This window comes from Lissotriton vulgaris, chromosome 2_1, assembly GCF_964263255.1.
Source record: "Lissotriton vulgaris chromosome 2_1, aLisVul1.2, whole genome shotgun sequence".
In the NCBI taxonomy this organism is placed as follows: Eukaryota; Metazoa; Chordata; class Amphibia; order Caudata; family Salamandridae; genus Lissotriton; species Lissotriton vulgaris.
The window spans coordinates 2,012,052,031-2,012,069,524 of NC_141687.1; the positions used below are offsets into that span (position 1 = coordinate 2,012,052,031).

The following is a 17,494-nucleotide window of genomic DNA, read 5'->3' on the forward strand; positions in this document are numbered from 1 at the left end:
ATGCACTGTTGACTAAGTGAAATAGCTGCCTATTGTTTTCACACGACTCTAGAGATACACTCTTATTCTGAGGGAGCAAAGTTGTCATGGTTATGCGGTGGCAGAAACTGAATCCCTTCTCGTCTGAATCAGGGAAGTTCAGCCCTCCCTATTCATTCAAGAAAGTTTCTGGTGACCTCTGAGCTAGCTGGCGCAAACCTAAATTAAGTTTAACATAGTCAGTAGAGACCTAGATGACCTCAGTCCTACGTCTACACTGCTGTTTATCTGCTGTTTATATTATTCCAATGAGCAGAGCCTATTGGGAAAATAGGAACTACACTACAAACTCTTTGGCCTTTTACCCCGACTACACAATGGAGGTGCAGGCTGCTCGCCGCAAATTCCTCCCGTCTAAGCGGATTCTTAAAAAACGTGATTTCTCCTATTCCTTGGCGTACCCTGCCAAACTGCAAGTCAGGCAGGGTTCTAAGATGCATGTCTTTCTGGAACCGAAAGCTTTGGCCTACGCGAAAAAACGTAATCGGGCACAACGTTCTTCCCCTGCAGGCTCCCAGGCTATTGCCGATGGCAACTTAAGTGACAGTGACTGAACCCTGTTGGTATCATTGTGCTGTTATAATTGATGTTCCTTGGTATACAGTCGCCTATTATGGTTACCTTCCACTTTGATCCCTCTGCTATACAGGAGCAAGACCACTGACTCATTGTCAGTGAAATTGCTCTCCATCCCTCACAGCTCCACCATTAAGTGAGCCCTTCCCCCAGTCCCTGCACTCTTGAGTGTTTGAGTTTGAGGCCCTCCTCCACTCGGAGGTTTCACCTGCTCCTCATCCATGTGGTCCAGTGGACCGTTCTCTCGCTCCGCTTTTTCTCACCTTTTTCACCTCACTTCTATCTCTCACCTTCACTCTCCTTCTGCGTCTTTCCTCCATTTTCTGTCATTTTCCCCTCATTTAAAGCTCCCCCTTCACTCTCTTTCTGTGTCTTTCCTCCGGTATTCACTCGTTTTTTTTTACCCTCATCTCAATCTCCCTCTTTTACTCTCCTGTGTCCTCTGTGTCTTTCCTCCACTCTTTCTTGCACTTTTGCTACCTTATTTGCACTTTTCTCTCTCTTTTTGCCTTTTTCCTCGTGCCTTTTTAAGCCTGTTTTCCCCCGCCGCTGCTGCCCCCGCGGCCCCATCCCCCAGCACGAGTGTGTGACCGGCCCAATCCAGCTCCCCTCCCCGCTCCCGCCTCCCAGCTGTCCAGCCCTCCCCGACCCCTTCTTAATGGCGCCAAAGGCAAGCGGTCTGCGCCTGTCCGCGACCTGACTGCGACCAGCGCCAGGAACTCTGGATCTCTGCACCGCCAACGCTACGACACAGCGGCACTCCATGCTCTCAACCCAGGCTGCAACAACAACTGCAAGCTAGCATCACCAGCTGACACCCACGGACCCTTCAGCTCTCACCGCTGCCGGCACACCTGCAGCACTGCCAAGACCACTGACCCAGCACAATCCGCCCGCAAGAACACTACCGAACCAAAGACCCTGCAATGTGTCCTCCTCAACGTCCAATCCCTCCACAAACACGCCACCGAAATCTGGGACCTCCTCGACAGCACTACCCCGGACGTATCGTTCTTTACCGAAACCTTTACCAACACAACCTCGGGACCGGACATCGCCATTCCCCAAGGATACAAGATCTCCAGGAAGGACCGCCCCACCCTCCTGGGAGGAAGAATCGCCATCGTCCAGAAATCCACCCTGAGCACACTCCCCGATGAGCCCACAGACCTGATGGAACATCTTCACTTCAAGATACTGGCCTGCCCTACCTCCACCCTCCGAAGAACCCTCCTCTACCAACCCCCTGGACCTCACGGACATTCTGCCAACTCCATCACGGACATCATCTCCCCGCATGCCATCGCGTCCACCAACTACACCCTACTGGGAGACCTCAACTTCCACCACGACAACCAACTGGATGGACCCCAGCACCACATCCCTCCTGGATAACCTCCACTACATTGGACTCCGCCAGATTGTGACCGAACCCACACCCTCAGCAGGACACACCCTCGACCACCTCTTCACAACAGGAAACTCCATCACCTTCAGCCACACCACTGAACTCCCATGGACTGACCATCAATGCTTCCACTTCACCTTCAGAACACCCACTATCTACAGACACCAGCACCTGCTCCCATGAAGAAACTGTACTAAAATCCCCGATGACCAGCTAACCTCAGCAACTCCACCCCAACCATCACGGAAAACGACGACGCCAACACCACAGCCCGAACCCTGCACAGATGGATCTCTGACGGCGCCAATACCATAGCCCCCCTCAAGAAAAACTACAACACCCACACCAAGAAAACTCGATGGTTTACCACCGAACTTCGAGAGTCCAGACTCACTTGCCGCTGCCTTGAAAAGGATTGGAGGAACACTGAATCCACAGAAGCCCACACCAACTTCAGAGCCGCCACCAACGCCCACCAGCAACTCATCAGAAAAACTAGGAAAAAAGCGATTGAAGACAGAATCTCCACTCATGCACACAACAGCAAAGAACTTTTCAACTTCATCCAGGAGTTTGCCCAACTCACTAGCGAGTCCACGAACATCCCTCCCTCACAAGACCTCTGCAACAAACTCAGCAAGTTCAAGTTCAAAATTTGTATAGCGCACTACTCACCCAGAGGGTCTCAAGGCGCTTGAGGGGGGGGGGGGGTACTTTACTTATCGAATATCCAAGTTTTTAGTTGCTTTCTGAAGGAGAGGTGGTTCTGAGTAAGGCGGAGGTGGGTGGGGAGAGAATTCCAGGTTTTGGCCTCTAAGTAGGAGAAGGATCTTTCCCCCCATGGTGGATCTATGGATGCGCGGAACTGCGGCGAGGGCTTGATTGGACAATCGTAGTTGGCGGGTGGGGGTGTAAAAGGACAGGCGCGTGTTGAGGCATTCGGGTCCTAGGTCATAGAGGGCTTTGTGTGCGTGGGTGAGGAGACTGAATGTTATTCTCTTGTTGACGGGGAGCCAGTGGAGGTCTTTCAGGTGATGGGAAATGTGAGCTTGGCGGGGGATGTCTAGTATGAGTCTGGCTGAGGCGTGTTGGATGCGTTGGAGTTTTTTCTGTAGTTTGGCAGTGGTTCCGGCGTAAAGGGTGTTTCCGTAATCCAGTCGGCTTGTGACCAGTGCGTTGGTGACCATTTTTCTTGTTTCGGTGGGGATCCAACGGAAGATTTTTTTTGAGCATGCGTAGGATGTTGAAGCATGATGATGAGACGGCTTTGATTTGTCTGGCCATCGAGAGGGAGGAGTCTAGGATGAAGTCCAGGTTACGTGCGTGGTCCGTAGGTATGGGTGCGGTTCCTAGTGTCGGTGGCCACCATGAATCGTCCCAAGCAGAGGGGGATGAACCTAAGATGAGGACTTCTGTTTTGTCCGAGTTCATTTTTAAACGGCTGTTTTTCATCCACTCTGCTACTTCTTTCATTCCTTCGTGTAAGTTGGTTTTGGCGACGTTTGGGTCTTTGGTGAGGGAGAGGATCAGCTGGGTGTCGTCTGCGTAGGAAATGATGTTGAGGTTGTGTTGGCGCGCGATGGATGCGAGGGGACTCATGTATACGTTGAAGAGGGTGGGACTGAGTGATGATCCTTGGGGTACGCCGCAGATGACTTCGGTAGCCTCTGATCTAAAAGGGGGGAGGCGGACTCTCTGGGTTCTTCCGGCGAGGAACGAGATGATCCAGTCCAATGCGATTCCTTGTATTCCGACGTTGCTGAGGCGTTGTATGAGGGTGTTATGACAGGCTGTGTTGAAGGCAGTGGAGAGGTCAAGTAGGATGAGGGCAACTGTTTCTCCGTTGTCCAGTAGTGTTCGAATGTCGTCAGTTGCTGCGATGAGGGCGGTTTCGGTGCTGTGTTTAGCTCGGAAGCCGGACTGTGAGGGGTCGAGTGATTTGTTGGATTCGAGGAAGGCGGCGAGCTGGCTGTTAACGGCTTTCTCAATGACTTTGGCAGGGAAAGAGAGGAGCGAGATGGGACGGTAGTTCTTAAGTTCAGTGGGGTCTGCTGTGGGCTTCTTCAGAAGGGCGCTGAGTTCGGCATGTTTCCAGCTTTCCGGGAAGGTAGCGGAGTTGAGGGAGCAGTTGATGACGTCTCGGAGATGGGGTGCGATAATGGAGTTTGCTTTGTTGAAGATGTGGTGGGGACATGGGTCGGTTGGCGATCCTGAGTGGATGGAGTTCATCAGGCGGATGGTGTCTTCGGTGGTGATTGGGTTCCAGGCGCAGAGGTTGTTGGAGGGGGGTTTAGGTTCGGATGTGGGTGGAGTGGACTGGTCTCCGGACTGGTTTTCAAAGCTGTTATGTATGTCGGCGATTTTGTTGTGGAAGAATGAGGCTAGGGAGTCGCAGAGGTCTTGGGAAGGAGTGATGTCGTTGGTGCCGGCGGTGGGGTTGGTAAGTTCTTTGACGATGTTGAATAGTTCCTTGCTGTTGTGGGCGCTGTTGTCAAGTCGATCCTTGAATTCTGATTTCTTGGTGGATCAGATCAGTTGGTGGTGTTTGCTGGTGGCATTCTTGAAGGTGGCCAGGTTGACAGTGGATGGGTTTTTTCTCCAGGCTTTCTCGCAGGTGCGACAGAACTTCTTGGATTTCTTAAGGTCATCGTTGAACCAGGGGGCTTTTTTGCTACCTTGCTTGATTAGATAGTTTTTCAAGGGTGCTAGTTCATTGGCGCTGCGGGTGATCCATTGTGTGAGGTTGGTGGCTGCTTGGTTTTCGGTCCGATGATTTGGCAGGAGGGTTTTAGTGAAGCGATGTGAAGAGTTGGTCGGTGGTAATTTTGTTCCAGTTTCTTCGGGGAATTGGTTGTGGGAGGATGTGGGTCGAGGTCTTTTTATAGTTGAAGTGAACGCAGCTGTGGTCCGTCCAATGGAGAGCTGTGGTGTGGTTGAAGGAGATGTGCTTGCTGGAGGTGAAGATTGGGTTGAGCGTGTGCCCGGCATAGTGGGTGGGGAAGTCAACGAGTTGTTTGAGTCCGAGGTTGGCCATGTTGTCCAGAAGGGTGGTGGTGTTGCTGTCGTTTGTCTTTTCCAGGTGGAAGTTGAGGTCTCCCAGTAGGATGTAGTCCTCGGAGGGGAGGGCGTGTGGGCTGATGAAGTCAGTGATATCTTTGCTCAATTGTGTGCGGGGTCCTGGTGGCCTGTAGATGAGGGTTCCTCTGAGTGTGGTCTTGGGGTCTGTGTGGATCTGGAAGTGAAGGTGTTCGGCAGTAGCGAGGTTATCGTCTGAGCTGGTCGTGATGCGGATGGTGTTCTTATGGACGATGGCGATGCCCCCTCCTATTTGGTTGGTGCGGTCCTTTCGGATGATCTTGTAGCCGTCCAGGATGGCTATGGCGATGTCGGGAGCTGATGAGGCGTTCATCCAGGTTTCTGTAAGGAAGGCGACGTCCGGCGATGTAGTGTTGAGTAGGTTCCATAGGTCAATGGCGTGTCTGTGGACCGAGCGGGTGTTGAGCAGGATGCACTTCAGGTGGTTAATGTCGGAGCTCTGTTTGGAGTTTGTGGATTTGGTGTGGGTCCTGATGCAGTCAAACTTGCAGGAGTGGCAGGTGAAGGGTCCATGGATGTGTCCTGGGAAGGCTTGGTAGCAGTTTGGTGGGCGGCTGGGGTTAAGGGCAGAGAGGGTTGTGGCGTCGTACGTTATGCGGGTGGAGTGGAATTTGCGGGGGTCAGGGGGTCTGGCACTGGGCGCGGCCCAGGCGCGGACGGGCGTAGACGGGCTTACCTTTGGCGCGCATGGGGCGCGACCGCTGCGCGTGAACGCTGCGCGCAAAAGCATCTGTCATATGTGGATAGTGGAGGGGGCGGGGGCGAGATAGGAGCAGCTGGGAGGCGGTAGCGGGGTGGAGAGCCGGGCGGCACAACAAACAAACAACAAAATGGCAGCAAGCCACAAGTGAAACTGGACGAGATTGGGGCACAGCCTGGAAATCGCAAATTAACTGTGCAGTCGCACCAGCACAATCTGGCATACAAAATTATAATAAGCAAAGCGAGCAGCGCACAGAGGATTGACAAATGAGCAGCAGTCCAGCAGTTAAGCGCTACATTACAATCGGGCACAATTAAATTAATTTTCAGCAAGCAGATCGCACTTGGACTCAAATGTAAGGAACAGTCTGGCAATAAGCGCTACGATACCAGCCTTTTTCCACCACAAAATCAAGAGCATCTACGACAACTTCGACGAAGACAACCAACATACTGAAACCTCACCAACCACCCCTGACACCCTGAAGCCAGCGATCGTCAACTGGACAGCCCTCCCCACCGAAGACACCATAAAGACCAGGAAGTCAATCCACTCCGTGGCCCCCACGGACCCCTGCCCCCACCACATTCTCAACAGCGGCGCCAACACTGTTGCACCCATGCTCTGCCACACCATCAACCGCTCCCTGGCAACCGCCTCATTCCCTGACGACTGGAAACACGCAGAGATCAACCCCCTCCTGAAGAAACCCTCAGTGGACCCCACCGACCTCAAAAACTGCATTCCCATCTCACTGCTCCCGTTCCCAGTGAAAGTCATTGCGAAAGCCATCAACAGCCAACTCGCCACATTCATTGAAGAGCACAACATCCTCAACTCCTCACAATCCGGATTCAGAAAAAAACACATTACGGAAACCGCCCTCCTCGCCACAACAGACTACATCTGTACCTTGGACAAAGGTGAAACAGCAGCCTTCATCCTCCTAACCTTCTCAGCGGCGTTCGACACAGTCTCTCACCGCACCCTAATACGCAGACTCCACGACGCAGGGATCCAAGACAAGGCCCTCAACTGGATCCGCTTCTTCTCTCTGGCAGAACGCAGAGGGTCAGACTCTCCCCCGCCTTTTACTCTCGGACCCTACACCTACCACCTGCGGAGTCCCCTAGGGGTCCTCCCTCAACCCTACGCTCTTTCGTCCACATGGCTCCACTCACCCCCATCGTAAGAACCTACGGACTCAACATTGTGTCATGCCCAGATAACACCCAACTCATCCTCTCCTTACCCAACGAACCCAACACCACCAGACACAACTTTCGAGAAGGCATGGAAGCCGTTGCCAAATGGATGAAAAACAGATTCCTACAACTAAACACCAACAAAACAGAAGTACTCATCATGGTCCCAAACCCAAACGCCTGGAATGACACCTGGTGGCCCCCTGTCCTCGGAAGCCCGCCCACCCCCACGGACCATGCATGCAACATGGGAATCATCCTGGACTTCGAGCTCAAAATGGACCGCCAGAACAACTCTGTCTCGTCCTCTTGCTTCCACACCCTTTGCCTCCTACCTAAGACCTTCATATGGATCCCCCTCGAACACAGAAAGACCGTCACTCACACCCTGGTCACCAGCAGGCTCGACTACGGCAACGCACTCTATGCTTTATTAAACAAAAACCTCACCCCCAAGCTAAAGAACATACAAAATGCCGCTGCAAGACTGGTCCTCAACCTGACAAGACACTGCCACATCTCCCAGCACCTGCGCACACTTAACTGACTCCCCATCGAAGCTAGAGTCACCTTTAAGATGCTAACCCACGCTCACAAGGCCATCCACGGCACCGGGCCGTCATACCTGAACAGCCAACTCAAATTCAACGTACCCCAAAGGACCCTACGATCAGCCCAGCTCTCCTACGCCGTGTTCCCTGCACCAGAAAGACAAGATCGGGAGGCCGCTCCTTCTTCTTTAGTGCGGCCAGAGCCTGGAACGACCTTCTACTCCACCTCAGACAGATAACACCGCTCCCCATCTGCGCAGGAAACCTCAAAACCTGGCTCTTCGACAGAGCCCCTCCTTGATGGACTGGAACCTGCAAACCCCCCACCCTCTGAGCTGAGCGCCTTTAGACCATTACGGGTGAGCAGTCGTGCTTAACAAACACCTGATTTGATTTGATACACGGTTCTCCATTCCACAACTGTGCTCTGGCTCGCTGTCCCTTGCTTTCTGGGGCCTGTCATGGTCGCGAGGCCTCTCACCTCTCTTACCTGACTCTTGCTCCCCCTCCTGTTCCCTATCGTCCCCGATCATTATTTAGTCAGATAACCTCCGACCCTTTGACGCCCCAGTCGCTCTCTTGATTTACACTCATGTCTGTAATAACTTATGGCTTGGTCACCTTGTCTCTTCGGCAGGCGAGTATGCTGGGCGACACCACACCTCCACGAGATAATTTCCTTCCTGGACATTGAACTTCCCCTTCCCAGTTGTGGGTCCCCAGGGTGGAATCTCAGCCTGATTGGGGGGTTGGTGTAAGTGGTGGGGGTGGGGTTTATTGCCTTTTTGTTTATATTGTATTATGTCCTTTTCTGCATCATGACGTACGCTATATTGCGCTTCACTCTGCACTCGCCCTCTCCTTTACTTACAGTCCCGGTCACACTTATGGCTCAATCAGTCTTCCATCTCCTCGGCACAGTGACATTACGGACATCACCCTCTGGACTTGGAACATCCGTGGCCTTAACGACCACCACAAGGCTCGCCTGGTACATGCCCACCTCATCCAGCATAAGGTTGACATCTGCTTTCTCCAAGAGACCCATTTGGTGCCCGCCACCTCCTCCAGGCTTCGCTCCAAACACTGGGGTGAAACTCACTCCTTATATTCTAACTATTATCGTGGGGTGTCCATCCTGCTGCGCAGCGGGCTCCACTAGCACACTTCTCAGGCTACCATAGACCTGTAGGGCGTTTTGTTATCCTGCATGGCACTCTCCTGACACAGCCATTGATCCTTGCTGCAATTTACTGCCCCAATTCCGATGATCCTGAATTTTCTGCAGAAGTCTGGCAGCATATCTCCTCTCTGGGCCCGGCTGCGCTCCTTTGGAGGGGGGGTGATTTTAATATCACACTATCGGCTACACTTGACCGCTCCGGGTCATGTGCCCCACACCCTACCTCTCTTTTAAACTCCATACTCTCTGATAACTCACTACAAGACGTGTGGCGGCACACCCACCCCCCTGGCGCGCGAGAGCTCATGCATGACTGGCTCTCTGGGTTGCTGGTCCCATTTGGAACTCCGGATTGCTACATCAGACGCCTTTACGTGGCTTAACTCAGCCGAACATAAGGCTCACACCCTTTCCGACCATGCTCCCATCCCTATTCAGCTCCCTCACTCTCCTTGACACGCGTTCTCTTGGCTGTCTGCCCCCTAACGGGCTACGGGACTCAGTGTTTTGTGATGAGATCCAGACCGCAATCACGAACTACTTCGAACTCAAAGTAGGCTCCGTCGATTTCCCCATCCACCCTCTAGGAGGGCTTCAAGGTGTTGATCCGTGGCGAGTGTATTTCTAAACAATCTGGTGTGCTGCGGTTCATTTGAGACGTCCTGGACAGACTGGAGGGCGAGATCAAGGCGTTGGATTCCTTGCTTTCTGTTGACCCTACACCAGACACTCTGGCGCAGCTCTGGGGCAAGCTTACTGATTTCGCTGACAAGACCAATAGGGACCTTTCCTTCTTGGGCAGGGGGGCGAGGGTACGTCGTTATGGTAGGGGGACCACCCTGGCAAGACTCTGGCCAATCTTTTACAGCAAGCTTCCTTCAACACAGCGCTTCAGGATGGGGGCTCGGATAGAAGCGTTTTCCCTGGGGAAGTGATAGAGCACTTCACCGCCTTTTATTCCCAGCTGTACGCAGCTGGGGTCATACCCTCACAAGACATACTTGATTAATATTTTGATACCCTCGAACTTCTGTAGCTGAGTAACTGCCACCGGGAATTTCTTGATTAGCCCTTTCCCAATGAAGAGATTCTGGCAGCTATTTCTAGCCTGCCCAGGGACAAAGCTCCTGGCTCATACGGCTTGCCAGCTTCCTTCTATAAGGCTTACGCTCCCCTTCTCGTCCCGCATCTCGCTGCTATGTACATTGACTCATTTGAGGGGGCCAAGTCCCTCCCTCGTTCCGCGAGGCCTTACTAACTCTTCTCCTTAAGTCGGACAAACCCCCCAAGCTCCGCGATTCCTATTACCCCCTTTCTCTTATAAATACGGACAACAAAATCTTCGCCAAGCTGCTTGCCTCATGCCTCCTTCCTCTGATGCCGCATATTGCCTGCCCTGACTGGTCCGGGTTTATCCCTGGTCGTGCCACATCGCATAATCTCAGGACCATTTTTTCCGTTCTCCATCAAATTAATCCCGCTTTTACGGCTGTGGCAGCCCTCCTGGACGTTACCAAAGCCTTTGATACTCTGGGGTGGCCATTTCTCTTTTACCTACTTCCTCGTTTGGGCTTCAGTTTGTGTTTCTGCACAAAATTCAACTTCTATACACCCTCCCAACAGCCATCTCCGGATCAACGGCCAGATCACGGAACCAATTCCATCACTTGTAGCACAAGGCAGGGGTGCCCGCTTTCACCCATGTTATTCGCTATTGCTATGGAACCCCTTGCCGCTAGACTTCGGCAGTATCACACTCAGAGGTCTGTGCTTTGCTGCTCATGCCCTGGTCGTTTCCATGTACGCGGACGACGTTACACTGTACGTCCGTAACCCCAAGGAAAATCTTGGCCCCATGGTCCGCGAGGTGGTTCGCTTTGGAGACTTTTCCGGTATTCAGGTTAACTGGTATAAATCCATTATTTCCCTCTTATGGACGCTACTGTCCCCTTCACTCCTGATTTTCCATTTGAATGGGTGTCCGGACCTACTAGATACCTTGGAATCTGGCTCAGTAGGGATGTGGATGAGCTCTGGAAGTCTAATTTCGGCCGCGCTGTGGACTGGTTAGAGTCCAAGATCCAGTTCTGGCAGCGACTGCTTCTTTCTCTGGTGAGCAGCATCGCCATCGCCAAGATGGTTGTACTCCTGAAGTTTTTGTACTTATTCGTGAACGTCCCAATCCCCCTCACAGCTCACTTTTTCCGCAGGCTCCGCTTTCAGAATTTCCCTCGTCTGGGCTGGTCAGCAACCTAAAATCGCATACAGCATACTTTCTCTTCCTCTATTGCGGGTTGGTATGTGCACCCCAGATTTTAAACTATTCGCCCTTAGCACCCAAACTAGCTTTCTCCACTTTTGGCTTCATCCAACGCCTTTCCAGCCATACATGGCAGTGTAGGCAGACCTTGCGGCCCCCTGGCTGCTCTTCACTGCTCTTTTTGCACCGGTGAAACTCCCACGTGGAGAGATTGACACAGTTGAGACTCTGCGATGGGTCTTGGATGGGCTCCGGAGACATTCTGGTTTCAGTATTCTCTCTGCGAATGCCACACCCATTGCTCACAATCAGATTCCCTCCCCCCCCCCCACCCTGCCCTCAACCCCCCTACGCTCCCTGCCGATACGCCTGGTATGGTTAACGTGCAACTAGCTTGGGGTTCTCCACTGTGTTGGACCTTTATCCTAGCAAGACCTTCTTTTCTCAGGCGGCAGAGTCGAGTCCCATGGATACTCTGCTTTTTTTACCAGCTCAGGGCTCTTTGCTGGGAGCTTCTCTCGTCGTTCCCACAGCCCCTACCCCCTCTATGGCCGACCTTCATTTTCTTTATACTTCCCCCTCCCCTCGCAAACTGGTCACTACTATCTATGTCCTTACGCTTTCAGACTCTGCCATATCCACTGACCCAGCCAGTGTGGCATGGAGTGTAGACCTTGGCGCTGACCTCTCTCAGGAGGACTGGCTGTACTGCTGTAATCAGATCAAACGTCTGTCCTTGAACTATCGTTTGAGCCTCATACACTTTAAATACTTGCATAGACTACCGCTCCCCCGTCCAACTTCATAAAATGGGCCTCGCCCCCAGTGATAGATGCTTGCGTTGCTCAGCTCCTGCGGAGACTTCTCCCACCTTGCTTGGCTGTGCCCTAAGGTCTCAGCCTGCTGGTGTGATGTGTGCACCACTATTACTGAGATCGCCTTAATGCGTGTCGCGACTTATCCACTGCTTTGTCTCCTTGGCTTTGTGAAATTCTGCCCGGACACTTCTCGCCGGCTGATTGCAATGCTATTTGTCCTTGCGAGGCGCAGGGTCTCCATGTGTTGGGGTCACCAATCTGTGCCCAAAGTTATCGCTTGCCTTGAGGATGCCTCATGCAGTCAGACGCTGCTTTCCGAATTCTGGGAATAGGTGCCAACCACATGCTGCCCGATTGACATTTGGGATCCCCTTGTTTCTTATCTTATTTGACTTGATGTTCTGCCTTTAGCGGCCTCACCTGTGTTCCCCACCTGCTCTCTGCCCATGGTGGCCGCCGGAGTTGGTCCGTGAGGCGACACTTCCCTATCTGCACATCCTTCTGGTCCCCTTGCCCTTCCCACTTGTCATGTGACCCCTTTTCCAGGGGCTCCCCTTTGCCATTTTGCATTCTCTTCACATTTCCCTCTCCATGTCATATGATGGGCTTATTGCATAGGCTGATTCTTGTCCTATATGCCATGACTTTGATTTAAATTTGTGATTGTGGACTCCTAACCACCTTATAAAGTAACCTGAAGTGCAAGACATTTTTTCCCAATGAAGGTTTTCAAAAATCAAAAAAAGTACGATGATCCAACCGCTAATAAAATTCTGTTGTTGATAAATAATAGTTTGAATTTATTCCTTATGGGCCACTTTTTTTTATTGGGCGGTAATCCAGCCTATTTGCGGGACAGGACAAAACCCTTTCAGGTGTGTCGACTCCTCCCTCCCATTGTGCTCAGGATGGTCCATCTGCATTCAGATGACCACTCGGGCACACCTATCCTCTCTTTGTGTGTGACTGTTTAGAGGGAATCCAGGAAGCTAGCTGTCACCCACCCACAGACGTCTATTCCACAGTCGGGCAGAAGGCACTAAATGGCTAAAGTAAGTAAATGGCAACTTTCTAAAAGTGGCATTTGCTAAACTGGAATTTAAAATCCAACTTCACCATAAGTTGTGATTTTAAATTATGAGTTCAGTGACAATAAACTGAACTCACAATTGGAGTTATACTTAAAAGATGTGATAATGTAATCCCAATGTTATCCCAGGAGAGTGATAGACCTTGCAGCAGTGAAAAACGAAATTGTTTCTCACTACCAAGATATGTAAAGTTTAAAAGTACATGTCTTATCTTTTAAATACATTGCACCCTGACCTGTGGGCTATAAAGGGCCTACCTTAGGGGTGACATATGTATAAAAAGGAATTTTACAAAAGAATTGAGAGGTGCACTCGATAAAGTCAACAACACAAAAAGTTCATTGATTTTGTGAATCTTCTGTTCTTTCTTTAATGTGTTCTTTATTTTCTTTTAAAATACACAGGCACAGCCAACGCGTTTCATTCCCTTTCGTGCCTTGGGAATTTCGTCAGGGCATACAATGGATGATCATTCAAGTTCGATAGTCCGTAGTGTGATCACACCTGCAAAGCTGGTGCTAAAGGATTGATGTTCGCAATACAATCCCAAATATTCCTGGATAGAGTTGAAGTACCGTTCCAGGCGGAGTATCTGTTGTGGTGTCCCAAATTTGCCGCAATGTCGAGTGGAAAAAGTCAACGAATGTATATCCTGGCCCCCTTAGTAAATCGGCGTAGAGGAAAGGGGGACGGTATGCGCTGGATGACGGGTGGCGTCCAGACAAGTTACAACAGTATTCTTAGGGTGTGGGACCTGTGATAGGGTCTCTGCAGTCCCCTGCTCCTCCCAGTGGATTTTTGCGCTTCCAAAAATCCACGGGGAGGAGCAGGGGACTGCAGAGACCCAATCACAGGTCCCGCACCCTAAGAATACTGTTGTAACTTGTCTGGACGCCACCCGTCATCCAGCGCATACCGTCCCCCCTTCCTCTACGCCGATTTACTAAGGGGGCCAGGATATACATTCGTTGACTTTTTCCACGCGACATTGCGGCAAATTTGGGACACCACAACAGATACTCCGCCTGGAACGGTACTTCAACTCTATCCAGGAATATTTGGGATCGTATTGCAAATATCAATCCTTTAGCACCAGCTTTGCAGGTGTGATCACACTATGGACTATCGAACTTGAATGATCATCCATTGTATGCCCTGACAAAATTCCCAAGGCACGAAAGGGAATGAAACGCGTTGGCTGTGCCTGTGTATTTTAAAAGAAAATAAAGACCACACTAAAGAAAGAACAGAAGATTCACAAAATCAATGAACTTTTTGTGTTGTTGACTTTATCGAGTGCACATCTCAATTCTTTTGTAAAATTGCTCTGACGGACATCCTTAGCAGCGGATGGTGAGAGTGGTTGCACCATTAGTTACTTGGAAACAGAAAAAGTTGATGTGCTAAACCTTGGTCTGCTGCTGTGTGCTTTAGTTTGTTATGTATAAAAAGGGAAGTTTTAAGGCTGGCAAGAGGGTTTACTTGCCTGTTTGACATGGCAGTGAGAAACTGCACACACAGTCAATCAATCAATCAATCATAACATTTGTATAGCGCACTACTCACCCGGCAGGGTCTCAAGGCGCTTGGGGGAAGGGGTCCGCTATTGCTCGAACAGCCAGGTCTTGAGTTGTCTCCTGAAGGCGAGATGGTCCTGGGTCAGCCGATGATGGATAGGGAGGGAGTTCCAAGTCTTGGCCGCCAGGTAGGAGAAGGATCTTCCACCGGTGGTGGCTCTTCGGATGCGTGGTACAGCGGCGAGGGCGAGGCTTGTGGAACGTAGCTGGCTGCTGGGCGTGTAGAAGGTCAGGCGGTCGTTGAGGTACTTGGGGCCCAGGTCGTGGAGAGACTTGTGTGCGTGGGTGAGGAGCCTGAACGTGATCCTCTTGCTGACGGGGAGCCAGTGCAGGTCCTTCAGGTGGCCGGAGATGTGGCTGCGTCGGGGGATGTCCAGGATGAGTCGGGCGGAGGCGTTCTGGATGCATTGGAGTCTTTTCTGTAGTTTGGCTGTGGTTCCGGCGTAGAGGGTGCTTCCGTAGTCCAGTCGGCTGGTGACGAGTGCCTGGGTGACCGTCTTCCTGGTTTCGGTCGGGATCCATCGGAAGATCTTGCGGAGCATGCGTAGGGTGTTGAAGCATGACGAGGAGACCGCGTTGACTTGTCTGGTCATTGAGAGGGAGGGGTCCAGGATGAAGCCCAGGTTGCGTGTGTGGCAGTGGCAGACCTGAGACATGGTTCAGGTGCTACTTATGAAGGTGGCACAATCAGAGCTTCAGGCCCACTAGTAGCATTTTATTAACAGGTCCTGGGCATATGTAGTGCACTTTACTAGGAACGTATTAGCAAATTAAATATGGCAATTGGCGATGGACCAATTTCATCATGCTTGGGGGATAGAGCACAAACACTTTAGCACTGGTTAGCAGTGGTATAGGGCGCCGAGTCCTAAAGCCAGCAAAAACAAGGCCACAAAAATTGAGTTAGGCAGGCAAAAAGTTGGGCGAACACCACTTTCAGGCGGTCTGTTCTAAAATTACTCAATAAAAAAACGATGTTTATCCACAAACTACGAGTGGATTAGTTACAACAGTTTTGACGATGTGGAATTTAAGTGTATGACACTCTTAGAATGTAGAAAACTCATCAGCACGACACTGCGAACACTCATCAGCACTACAATGAGACACTAAAAGATCTAAGCACCCGAGTTATAACAAAGTTATTAGGAACAGCGGCAGCCCAAACACTGCCTTGAGTCCTTCAGGACAGTTGATTTGGCTAGGATTGCTGAGCATGACCCGTGCTGGCATGCAGAATTACTTATTTCAGAGATCCTTGCAATTCATTATGGACCCTGGATTTTAAGCTCAATCTCTTCTGTGAAATCACTCAATTTGTTTCTCAATGTATTTCCTGGTGAACTTTTTCTAACATTGCTTGCATCACTCAGCCATTGTTAGATGATAACCCTGTAGTGTTACAGGCTTGAAACACAGTTGATTATCATCACAATGTGAGCATAATGGCTATTGAAGTGTGTGTACCTCTGGACCACAGAATTGCTCTGACCGCATTCGCCAAAAACTGTTTGATTGTCATATGTTTTATACACACGGTTCCACACTACTTAGGCGATTTTCAGGATTTGATAACTGGAGCGCCCTAGGACTTTTTCTTGTAAGATACTTCCAACATGCATGCTACTAATATATATTGCAAGTAAGGGTCCAGCCTTAGGCAAGGTGCAGTGAGATAAGAGCGAGGTGATGAAGGATAAAGCTTGGTAAGGTAGAACATGAATGAAGTAAATTAATGAGAGGGAGTTGTGGGTGATATGTGAGGGAGAAATTAGGTAAGGAGTGGTGAGGGAGAGCGTGGGCTTGGCGGAGGTGAGTTACAGAGAAATGGGGTAAGAATATGATGCAAAGAAGTAAATAGGTTTAGAGAAATGAAAGAAGTAGATGGGCTACAGCTATAGGAAGCTGACCTAAATATAGCAGTGAGATGCTGAGAATGGAGTGAAATAGATTTGATGTATGGTTAGGCACAAAAATAATAGAGGTTAGGTTGGTGAGGTCAAAAGAGAGGGACTGAGGACAGAAAGAAAGTGGTTTGGACGACATAGATGAGATGGAGAGACTTAATATTGCGGGAAGTCGAGGACAATATTTAGGTAAAGAGAGAGGGGGTGGCTATAGGACAGGTGAAGTAGAGAGTTACAGTGTACACTAACATTCTCTTTCATTTGAATTGCCACCAACTGCCTGAGTCCATGCAGGTTAATTTTGGGCTGGTATTTACAAACTCTGCTCAAGAAATAAAACTTAAGTTATTGAGGTGAGTGAATGCTTAAGACCAATGCTTCTTGACCCTTTGCCACCTGTAGACATCCACTGAATCACGTTTGGAAGCCAGGGACCCTCGTCTAAGCAGTGTATATGATTTGAACATCGAAACAGTACACACAAATACAGAAACCAGGTTAGATCAAGCAAATATCCGCATTAAATATTTATTTGATTTGCAACCCAAAATATGCGAAATTCGAAATTTTAATTGGAAGGTCGAATCTTTCAAAATTAAAAGATGAAGTGATGTGCTAGATCATAGCATGTCAGTTGGTCTGATTTGCTTCTAATGCATGCTCTTTATTTCTCAGCACATACCTTTTCTGCCCCGTTTTGCTGTACTTGCGCTTCTCCAACACATCAAGATACCAACTTAATTTGTAGCCTACATTTTAAATTCCTTCATTACTCCGCATTTTAAAACATTAAATTGAGCTTTTTACTATATATGTACTTTATTATTCCAGCAATATTATTTCATTTTCTAACCTGTCCCCGACTTCCCTGATTATGCATTGCAAATCCCCAACAGTCCTGGGACCACTGCGCTAGATACGTGCATTGATGCACATAATATTGAGGACAACAAAGTATTTTAAAGCTGTCTAATGTTTTAAACCGATATGCTGGTTATAACTAAACGTTATCATTTATCATGACAGTTATACTATCGTGTATACCTGTGGGTTTCAAACTGACGTGTTTTGTTCTTAACT

The 17,494-nt window shown here is 50.1% G+C and overlaps 1 protein-coding gene across 2 annotated transcripts in view; it reads left to right on the forward strand.

Moving 5' to 3' along the window:
* C2_1H15orf40 (chromosome 2_1 C15orf40 homolog) overlaps positions 1 to 17,494 on the forward strand; it is a 136,271-nt gene that overhangs the window by 109,529 nt on the left and 9,248 nt on the right. The gene's annotated exons all lie outside the window — the stretch shown is intronic.